A 12194-nucleotide genomic window follows, 5' to 3' on the forward strand; every position below is an offset into this window, starting at 1 on the left:
AGGAGGGGGTAGCTCTCCTCTGAGAGGCAGGGCCAGCTCTCCCGTGTCATAATGGGGTCATTATCCCAGGGCCAGTGAGAAGAGTGTTGCTTACATTTGATGTTGGCATTGGAAACCTAACTTAGACTTGATTACCAAATGGGTTTGGAGTTGCCTTGATTAGCTGCATGTGTAATTTCTTCAGAAATGCTGATTTTAATCTTTTCAAAAAAGTGATTTCAAAACCTCTTAAGAAAGAAATCTAGAATTAAGAGCAGGGAAAGTAAAAGAATTCTATAGAAGGTCAACTTGATTTTGCACACATGCATATTCACTAGTTCTTACTCCCTTTCTAGTAAAAATAATCAAGGGCCTTTAAACTTGCTACTTTTTTCACACTTTCTCTTAGAACTAATCAAACTTTTTTATGTAGGTTTGAAAATTGGCATGGTTTTAAAAAAACATTAAAAAACATTTGCCTTTATTAACTACTAAAAGCAGAAAAAAACAATCTTTCTTACTTGTGACATATAAAGTTTTATGAATTTCAAAGGTAACAAATAAGAACAAATGTACAGTGTAAAATTATCATGGCCATGAACATATGATGCCTAATAAAGCAGAAATCTGATAAAGTGTTTACATGAACCATGTCAGTGATTCTCAAAGTCTGTTTCATCTGCTAAACCCATCCAGAGTACCAATGTATTTTGTCAAGGTATTAGCTCATTAGTTTGTTGTTGCAAATGTACAGGGGCTCTGACGTATGGCCACAAGAGTGCCAACACCTCAAGGTTTATAGATTGTAGAGCCATCGTAACCTACATCAAAAGCAGAGATAGTGGCAGAGGTGGCTTCTGTTTGGAATAATAACGATTAAGCATTCATCCAATTACAGAAATTAGAATTTCAATGCTAACTTGCGCTATCAGCATTTGTCTATGAATTCAACAGTTATGTTTTGAATTAACATGAAGTAATCTGCACTGCATTGGACTCTAGCTCGAGCCTGAAGAACATATATATGACTCATGCCTTCAGAGAATGCAGTCTAGCAGGAAATTAGACAGTATACAAAAATAAATAAGGAAATGCCATAGTAGGCAATATAGTAAGCTGTAGCAGGTAAAAAAATAAACTGAGGCCAGATCATATACACTTCTATAATGTGACTGTGCAGGTGGTAAGGGAGAAGGAGCAGACAGATTCAATTTTGAAGAAAAACAGTCGGTTCAGGGGTCTTTTTGACTAAAAATCTTAAAAGATTAGAAAGAAGTACATATATATGTATATACTATATATTAGAAAGACGTATATATTTATATGTATGTATATGTATGCGTATTCACTCAAGTAGACAGGAGTTCCAGAGCATGGAAAGCAAAGAACTAGAGGGAATGGGGAAACAAAGTGGAAGATATGGATCATTTTCAGGAGAAACATACAATCTCGTTGGTCGGGGAAACATAATTCAGCATTCACAAAGGACCTTGTGCTTACTACTTAGTGTGTCTGACATGGTATTTTCTCAGGTTTTCCAATAGTATTTTAATTGCCTAGATACTTCACTATCTCTCTTACTAAACTGTGAGCATCTTATAGGAGGGAATATTATATTTTTGTATTCTCAGCATTGAACAGTACCTAACAGAGTAATAAACTAATAAACACAAGTCAATTTAAACAACAATATTGAAGAGTATAGCATCATAATGGCTTTGGAGTTATAACATTCCATAGGAGTCAGAAGATTAAAAAAAGTGAGGGCAAAAATTATCAATGTGCACTTCAAAGAGCAAAGTGAACTTGGGTTAGTACCAATAGTGGCATAGGATGAGAACAGGAAAGTAATTTCCTCCTACATCACAGGGTTGCAAATCTCTTGTTTTACAACTGGGCAGAGCAATCTCAGAACAGTGCCATATTTATAAGACATAACACTGAAGAACTCATGACAATCAGATTATAATCTTCACAGAAAGTTATGCTTTAAGACTGATGAACAGGCCGGGAGGTGGTGGCGCACACCTTTAATCCCAGCACTCGGGAGGCAGAGGCAGGTGGATTTTTGTGAGTTCGAGGCCAGCCTGGGCTACCAAGTGAGTTCCAGGAACGGCACAAAGCTACACAGAGAAACCCTGTCCCGAAGAAAACAAAAAAAAAAAAATTAAAAAGACTGATGAACTCCTTAAATTTAATTTACTAGAATTCAGCTTTCTTAAGTACGTTCAGCAATGAAGTTCTCAGTTAATCACTCCTATATGGTCTATCTTCTGTAGTCCTTTAAAATCAATGATGCTACAAAAAAAAGCCTAGTAACAAACTATAGTTAAAATTTTAACCTCTAAATTTCCAATGACGGGCACTCAGTTCACTGAATTGGATAAACAGGCATTCGTTGGTACACTAAAACATTAGGAAAAAGCCTTGTCAGGTGCCTTTCTATGAGTATCATTATTTTATTTGGTTATTATCTGGTCAGTGTATAGATTTATATTCTGGACCCTTCTGAGCTTGAATATAAAAATTCTTCCCGCCAATTTTGCCGATTTTCTATTTACCAGCCATTGATTTTTCTAGTGCATTTCTAAATGGAGCTTGAAATTAACATGCCTTTTCCTTTTATTCACTTTCCTCTATCCTGGCAGCATCAATAACCAATCCAAGAAGTGGACCTGATTTGTGGCTAGGGGATGACTGTTGCTATTGAAACCAACCTGTTCTGTCATTCATAGCAAGGTTATTGAATGTAAGATTTTCCTGATGAGGAAAGAAAAACATGTTCCACCTCATTTTCTCTGCCCATGACTCTGTGCACATCCTAAGTTTTAAAGAGAGACGTTTATAAAGAATCAAAACAGAACTTTAAATATCTATAGATGGACATGATAAAGACTGTAAAAGAACCATTTTAGACAGGGTCTCCTTACTTCCAACGTGTCTTCCATCTTCTGTTCCCAAGATATACTTCTACCTCTCTAGTTCCTGGAACTGAAAGGCTTCCTCACAACCCCTACTTGCAAAGGCTTTTTTTAAATAAAAAGTAGATATTTTATACAATATGTTCTGATTATGCTTTCCCTTTCTCCAGCTCTTCCCAGATCCCCACTTCCCCAGGGAAGGCTTTGAACTGAATGTATAATCAAAGAAATGACATTCATGTCTACATATTTAGGTACAGATAACTGGAGAGTATTTGTTATAATCCTTATTTACTGTATCAATAAATCATTTTCGTAGAGTATCCAAATATATAGGGGAAACAATATAAAAAATTCATATAAGGCTTACATAAACAAAACAGAGATTCATTTGCTAATCAAATATTTTTGAGTTGCTATAATCCTTCATAAGAAATATTCATTGGTCTTTTCTTCAGGAATAATATGTACTTGTCTCCAGCCTCATCACATCTGCACAAGTGATTAGCATTCACCAGTACAGGAAGAAAGGAGTGATGCATGCTGCTTTCTATAACTTTTCAGAGCTAAGTAATTTATCACTTGGCCCTTTTCCACTCTGAAATGAAAATGTCAGTCAATATCTCATACAAGGCCTGCTCCTTTATGGCCTCAATTCTAGAGTGAAGAGGATATGAAACAGATTTATAGCCAACCTTAAAATAATCCTAATAAAAGTGGGAAATCAGGTTATGGATCTGTCTCAGTGGTAGAGTGCTTCCCTAGCATGTATAAAGCCCTGGGTTCAATTCCCAGTACTGTGTTTAATCAACATGTTTAAGTCAATAAGAAGATAGTACAATATCTATATTGGTTTCTTTTTCACTGTGGTGACCAAATACCTGACCAAAAGGAAATTACAGAAGAAATGATTTATGTTGACTCATGGTTTGAGGGGGTAGTGCCCATCATGGCTGAGAAGTGACGGCAGCAGGAGCTTACAGTATCTTCACATTGGGGAGTAGAGGGTAGGGAAAATAGGTACTTAGATGGCTTTCTTCTCAACCCCCCTCCCTTTATTTAATACAAAGCCTCAACCTGCGGTATGGTGCTGGCCACATTCAAAGTGGATCTTCCCCTCCTCAGTTGATTTTCTCAGGAAAACCCTTCATAGACCTACCCCAAGGTGTACCTCACTGATGCCCTAGGTATTTCTGACTCCAATCAAGTTGAAAAAGAGATTAATCACCACTACTTCTATGAGGCAAAATACTATTTATATTTGAAAACGGCAATACGCAGAATGTATATAACTCCTAAATTCATATGTTGAAATATTTCCCCCTATTGTGATCGTACTTGAAAATGACTTTTTGGGAGGAAATAGTAATTAGGTACTGAGAGTGGAAGCCTCATAAACAGGACAAATGCCCTTATGAAAAATGACCCCAAATAATTTTCTTGTGACTTTTTTCTATGACCCAGAAAGGGGCTCTAATTTGATTTCAGATTTTGAGTTGTTAGAATTATGAGAAATAAATTTATGTTGTTTTGTAGGCTAACAAGTCAAATAGTATTTTGTTTTATATATAACATATATATTTTTATATGAACATATGTATGTATATACGTGAATATGCCTTGACTTGAAAAGGGGTTATGTTTTGAAAAGCACACACTTACCTGAAAACATTATGAGTAGGTAATGCATTTGATATATGAAGTCTACCAATCATCATAGCTTATTTGAGACTATATTAAATATGTTCCTAATACTTACATTAGCTTGCAGTTAGGCACAATCATCTAACACAAAGCCTGCCTGGTAACAAATTATTGGATATTTTATATAATCTGTTGAATATCCACATACAAAAGCTGCTGGTAGCGTGGATACTTCAATATATCAGGTATTTACCTTTGTGATCATATGGCTGTTTGTAAGCTAAAGCATGCTGTTGCTTTCCAGCACGGCAAATGAGGAACAGATGGCTTTCACTAGCCAAGGAAAATATCACCTTTGCATCATCAAAGGTTGAAAAAATCATAAGATAAACCATAAATTGTATATATATATATATACATATATATATATAAAACATATATATGGTGTGTGTCTATATACACATATACATAAAAATTTAACACTACTTTGAAGTTTCTTTCATATTTCTTTATTGTCTTTGGTTGCCTGCATATGAATTCTCCCATCTGTTGGTTTTGTGGAGTAGCTTTCTTAGTGTTGAAGTTTCTCATATGTTTTATAAATTTTATGTAAGATTTCATCCTCTTTGAATATGTGAGCATACTTCCTGTAGAAGATTTGAATAGTATGTGGGCATTAACATGTTGTTGGAAGTTGTTGTCAGAGCTGTCTCTGTTTCGGTTCTTAGACTCAGTAGTTCCAAACTAGTATTTATATCTCTTTATTGGCTGTAGTGTTACAGAGCTCCAGGGTGGATTAAGTAGTGAATTATCTTTAGTACCACAATCCAACCAGTGGAGACTTTTTAAAAGTTATGCAATTTGTAGTTTTGGACTTCATATATGGAACTAAAGTATAGCTCCTTGCCTTTTACCAAGCTGGCAATGTCCAAGGCATGTTTACCATGGAACTGGCAAAGCTAAAGGTTCAGAAATTCATTCCCACAGGCTTTTTCTGTGACTCTAGACATGTCCTGCCTTTAGTAAAACTGAAAATGTGTTTTAGTAAAGGAAAATATTGAAATTAAGTTCTAGGTCTCAGAAAGCTTGAACCTATCCATGCTTCTGACTTGTAGTGCATTAGATTTCAATATCTTAAAAAAGTAAAAGTATATTTTGGAGTCCAGGTTCTTTACACTTTGGGAAGCTTCAACAATCACCCACAACTTTAGTTACTACTCTCATTACCAACATCTCTTAATAATGGGCTTTTTGTACTTTCAAGTCTCTCTCTCTCTCTCTCTCTCTCTCTCTCTCTCTCTCTCTCTCTCTCTCTCTCTCTCTCTCATATTATTAAGCATTTTGTTCATTTGTAGCAGCATAGTTTATTCTTTCTGCTATATCTACCATCTGGGTCAGAATTGCATATACCACTAAGTTATGTAGGACTTCTCAACAACAGGTAAAGTTTAAGAATGATCCAAACATGCATCATGAGTGCTTTAGAATGATAAACATTCTACTGGGAAGACAAAACAAAGCAAACAATGATCTTTGACCTTAATGAATTTGTTATTTAATTGAAATTGCAAATTTGATTTCCAAAGAATATTATTAAATAACTTAAAGATGTTAATATCAAGATGTTAATTGTCATGAGTCAGGAAGTTCTCATGTATGATCTGCTTTAACAGGGAGAGTAAGAATGATCTATATCACTATTGCATTTATGTCTGAGATGTCTAAGGTTTCTCTTATTTTATGTTTGTATTCTAATTACCTCTTTGTGTGTCTCATTTGAAGTCCTTCCAAGATCTTTAGGAGTTTATTACTTACAAAAAAACTCCCTTCTTACACAGAGGAGTTTTGAATTAGGCACATTTGAATTAGTAAAACTCAGGATAATAACGGGGCTGGAATTAGTTAAAATTTTTAAATAATAAGAAGGCTATTCAGAGCCACCTTACTCATAGTAAAGATAAACAATGTCAGAGTTGGAAGAGATGCAATGTCGACCAGACTATCCCTCTATTTCGTAGATGTAGAAATTGAGAATAAAAAGATTAACCTTTGGTACCTGGTTGTTAACTTCTACTTTTGTGCCCTAGAGTTGAAAATAAGCTATTTGGATAAATGGAAATGCTAACTACAGCTTATTTTCTACATGTTCAAATCTTTGTAACAAGGCAGCTTCATTATAAAAGATTTTTTTTTCTTTTAGTACAAACTTAAGCATGGTATGTTTTTAAGCAAACTGTACCTTGGATAAATTGGTCTGACTTATTGAGATAATTATGAATAAACCTCCTCTCTCAGGGAATCTTTTTAAACTCTAAAACATCTTTAAACCACACTTATTTCCATTATGAATATTTAGGAACTTATATGAATATTTAGGTTGATTTTTTTTCTCTCCATGTTTAAAAAATGTGAAAATGCCTCTCAAATTCTCAAAACAAGTTTACAACATGACTAGATATACAATCTTGATCAAGAACTTGGAACTCTGAATTGCTGTCATTTATACATAGGGAGAGAGAGTGTACCATAAGGCAGACAGTGTGCTTCCTTACTCACAATATATAATTTAGAAATGATAAAATTAAGAAACAAAAAGATTTAAGATTTCCTGAGGGCAATTTTTCTGTCTTAGAAGGATAGGATCTAAGAGTTCCAGTAGAACCAATTAGACACTATATCAAGACAAAAATCACAGATCAAAATATGCTATCCTGATGATTTCCCCCAACAGTAGAAAATTAAATTCCAAAGTATAGAGAATAGAATGGGAAGGAATTTTCAATTGTGCTATAGTTTTGAATGACTCCACTAAAGCTCATGCTGATATTTCATCCCATTCATGAGGTAGTGAGAGGGTAAGAGTTTATAGCAACTATAGTATTTGGAGGTGGAGATGTTACAACCTAATTCAGTTAAGGCCATTGTGGTAGCTCCTTAAACCATGAAGGTCTTCATTCTGTGTTATTTCCTGAACAGTCATGGGACTCTACAGGGAGTCCACATCTGAAATCAGGCCTTCTCCAGATATGGCTGCCTGACCTTAAACTTCTTAGTTTTTATAACTATAAGTCAGATACACTCTTTGTCCCTATACATTACTCAATCTGTGGTATTCTGAAAACAGATATGGCAGATGCAGGCAAACAGAGGTAGCCATTGAGAACACGGATTAGAATCTGTTAAAACCACACATGGATTGCAGTCGTCCAAGGAATGCTGTGGCTTTGACTAGTTACTTAATTCTCCAGACTCAGTTCCCAGGTGTAAGCTTTGGGAGTATATGCATTGCAAGTATCCAGATAAAATAGTGCTGGCAAAAAGCAAGCATTCATACATGTTAGTCATTATTACTGTTCATAGTTAAATAGAAGGCCATAATCCAAGGTAATTTAGGGACCCCTCCCACTATATTTCTTCACAATATAAATAAGAATAATTTTTCTACCTTTTTAAATAAAGCTAACATTTTAAATAATCCTCTTCACATAGTTGTAAGGTTGAAATGAGACAATATACATTGAAGTGACTAGCCCAGTGCCAAGTATATTATAAGAACTCAATAAATAGTCACTATTCTTATACTCACCACTAGAAAAATATTTTTAAGGAAAGAATGCTATTAAAACCTATTTACAAAACCTATTTACACACCTTTAATCCCAGCACTTGGGAGGCAGAGTCAAGCGGATCTCTGTGAGTTTGAGGCCAGCCTGGTCTACAGAGTGAGATCCAGGAAAGACACAAAGCTACACAGAGAAACCCTGTCTCGAGAAACAAAAAAAAAAAATCCTATTTACAATAGCAGAGTGGTCATAGTTAATAACAATATCATTCACATTTCAAAACAGTACCTCACCAAAAATGTATGAGGTGATGGACATATTAATTACCCTAATTTAATCATTCCACATTGTTCAAATAATTCAAAACATTATACTTTGCCCCCAACTGTATGAAATTATCACTTGTCAATTAAAATTAAAGCTAAAAATGTAAAATAGAATGTATTTATAGGTATCTCGTAGAGCTGTGATTGAGGGACACTAAAGATATGCAAGATATTTCTCCTATTAAAATATATAGGGATTTGAATTTTTAAAAAGATCCCTTAAAATAATTTGCCTGACCATTACAATGGAGACCTAGGAAAGTTTACATTATTCTCTATACCAATTAGTATTTTATACTAAAGGAAGTGACTAAGTTAAGCATATATTTAGAAAGAAAGAAAAGATCATTCAAAGAACCTTAAAACATCAATGTTAAAGCAGAATGGTAAGAAAATGTTTGACTCTAGGGCATTTTCTGTCCTTTGTGAGAAAGATTAGAATCCTTATTTAACTGGAAACTATTTTTAAAGCCAAGGATCCATGTAGTACTCACTAGCCCTGCAAGGTAGACTTTTGTATTTGGCAAAATAAAATTGATTTGTATAAAAATTAATTAGCAGTGTAACTCACAGATCACTATAATCTCTTCCCCTTAGAAAGACTAATTGCAAGAGACTAGCATCACAGGAGATGTTGGATTTATTCAAATTTCTACTGCCACGACAGGAGTACCAATGTTTCTTTAGTGATCAAATAAACAACAATTATACATGTGAGAATAAACAATAATTATACGTGTAAGATTAGGTTACAATGGCAGGTACCTCACTAGGGACAAGCTATCAAGATCTTTCTTCCTATTTAGTTGCTGCCATTGCAAATATCCTTGATACTAGACTTCAAACAACAATGAAAGGAAGGAAAGGGTTAACTAATTTCTCTAAAAAGAATAACTTATCACAGCAGAAGTGTTAGTATGTCTAGGAACAAATGAACACATAGAATTTCAGAGCTTTGCCGGGCGGTGGTGGCGCACGCCTTTAATCCCAGCACTCGGGAGGCAGAGCCAGGCGGATCTCTGTGCGTTCGAGGCCAGCCTGGGCTACCAAGTGAGCTCCAGGAAGGCGCAAAGCTACACAGAGAAACCCTGTCTCGAAAAACCAAAAAAAAATAAATAAAAAAAAAATAAAAGAATTTCAGAGCTTTGCCTAGGGAAACAGGACAGCCATCCACACTAATATTCTAGGCTAACTTTCCAGTCTTGCAGCACAGCAGAACTGTTCACTCTTGCAACTGGATTATTCCACTTGTGTCCCAGAGAAAAGAGCAGGATCTTAATGCGCTTAAGATACCCAGAGTCTTCCTAAAATCACTTTCTAACTAGGTCTCCTGGAAATAGTCTCTTAATGGATCTCTTCACCTCTGGGCTTGCCTCTCTTTAATCCATTATTAATACTGCAGATGAGTGATATTTTTCCCATCATTGGTTCCTTCGTTCCTTTAATGATAAGGATTGAATTCTTTAACGTGGGTATAAAAAGCTCTCCATCAGAGATCTCCACTTAACTTCCAGTTTAATCTTTTATCAGTCTCTACAAATATTATGGTTCTACTTCCTAAATATATTTCATATCAATAATCATGGATTGGTTCACAGGCTCATTGTACTCACTGTAGCCCTTTATTATTTTTCAACTAGATTCTAACATTACCTTCTACCTGGTCTTCCTTCTTTTACACTTGACCCTGTCCAACCCATTAGTCAACCTTCAAAGAATGTTTCTGGCTCTCATGATAAGCCTCTCAGGACTTCCCATTTCCTATACGACAAAGGGCAGGCTTTCCTCAGCTTGATTCACAAGATCCTTTTATTCACTGTATGTGCATTACTAACCTTCTGTCCTCTACCAATGTACATTGCCATAGTTTCCATCATTCACTGTAGCTCTTGTATATAAGTTCAAGTAGGATGGCTTAAATGAATATTAATGAGGATTTGAAGAATTCTTTGTTTCTGCTAAGTAAGTCTAATAGTTAAGATCTGAGGGGGGAAAAAGAATCAGTTGGTGTTACATATATTGCTTTACTACTTCTTGCACAAAACTCTCTTCTTGTCTGTATTCCTCCTCTATTGAATTTTTCCATTCTCAAACTCTAAATGAACTTTCTAATTTTGCTGGTACTGGGACTTGAACTTATGGCCACTTGCATTCTAAGTACCATTGAGTTATAACTCCACCTCCTTCAATCACATTTGCATAAGTGCTTTTAGATTTCAGAACCACAAAATCTTCAAAACACATCTAAAATATTTACATTATACACAGTGGCTTCTAAAATGTTTAATGGGCTGTGGTTGTAAAGTTTGCTGTGGGTGAAGATCCATTACAACATACTAGAATAGACAGTGTCAATTGACTACTTGAGAATGTGGTCATGTTGTGTAAAGAGAGCATAGGTACGGAGAGATCAAATTTGAAAGGATATAACTTGCTGTGGGATGTCCTGTATGCTGTGGACATATGTTGCTATGATTGATTGATAAATAAAATGGTGATTGGCCAGTAGACAGGCAGGAAGTATAGGCGGGACAAAGAGAGAGGAGAATTCTGAGAAGTAGAAGGCTGAGGGAGGGAGATGCTGTCAGCCTCCAAGATGAGAAGCAGATGTTAAGATACCGGTAAGCCACGAGCCACATGGCAACTTATAGATAAATAGAAATGGGTTAATTTAAGATATAAGAACAGATAGCAAGAAGCCTGCCACAGCCATACAGTTTATAAGTAATATAAGCTGATTGATTATTTTATAAGTGAGCTTTGGGACTGCGTGGGCTTGGCAGGACCTGGAGAGAAATACTTCAGCTACAATAACTAATGAGGATAAAAAAGAATTTCAGGTAAGCTTTCAAACATTGCTGATAATTGTTTTAAATTCAAATATGCATGATATGTAAGATAAATGGTATTCCAACTTCAGTGGAATTTTATACTTGCTTAACAAAACAAAAACCTAAATGACCTAAAGCATGTTCACTATGCATAAAGGTGTCCAGTGACACTCACTTTTCTGGTAGAGTAAAGGAGTAAATATTTTAGGCTTTGTAAATTCTAAGTTTTTTGAGGCAACTACACACTTGTACAAAAGCATTGAAAAAGAAGCACAGGACAATATGTGAATGAATGAGCTGAGATACATTTCAATAAAACATTACCTACAAAAAGATGTGATATGCCAACTGTGATTGATTCATGAGCCATAGTCTACTAACTGTAAATTATTTTTGACCATGAGTCATATTATGTCATCTCAAGTATATACTTATATACACAGCCAAGATAAAGAAATTTGCAAAGCAGGAATAAGCCTTCCTATGTACAGTGTACTACATACAATATCTTTCATTTTCTCCCATTCAGTTGTTGTAAAATGCTGGTTGTGAACCTACTGAACTTATTGTATAACTCTTTAAGGAGTTGTGACTCCAAAGTTGTAAAACTGTTCCAAGGATTCATTTACACACCCTCTGAATCATAAGGCCGAAGTAAGTTTTGATTTGCATAGCTAATATTTGAATCCTCATTCATTCATTCACTCATTCATTCATTCAACTGTTCATAAAAGGACAGCATTATAAATAATAGACAGACTGTTCATATAATGACTTGCTAGTACATGTTCTGAATCAAACACAGTGAATATTCAGAAGGGACTCCAAATAAGTGCCCAAATATTCCACCCTCAGTGTTATTGGTGTGTACTTTTCTTCAGCTTGAAGCAGTTACTCTCACATTCCTCATCCATTGCTGTCTTAGGACAT

General features: G+C 35.2%; 1 protein-coding gene across 1 annotated transcript in view; it reads right to left on the minus strand.

The window, feature by feature from the left end:
• Positions 1-12194, minus strand: part of Il1rapl2 (interleukin 1 receptor accessory protein like 2) — a 1196146-nt gene that overhangs the window by 856901 nt on the left and 327051 nt on the right. The gene's annotated exons all lie outside the window — the stretch shown is intronic.

This window comes from Peromyscus maniculatus, chromosome X (genome assembly GCF_049852395.1).
Source record: "Peromyscus maniculatus bairdii isolate BWxNUB_F1_BW_parent chromosome X, HU_Pman_BW_mat_3.1, whole genome shotgun sequence".
Lineage (NCBI taxonomy): Eukaryota > Metazoa > Chordata > Mammalia > Rodentia > Cricetidae > Peromyscus > Peromyscus maniculatus.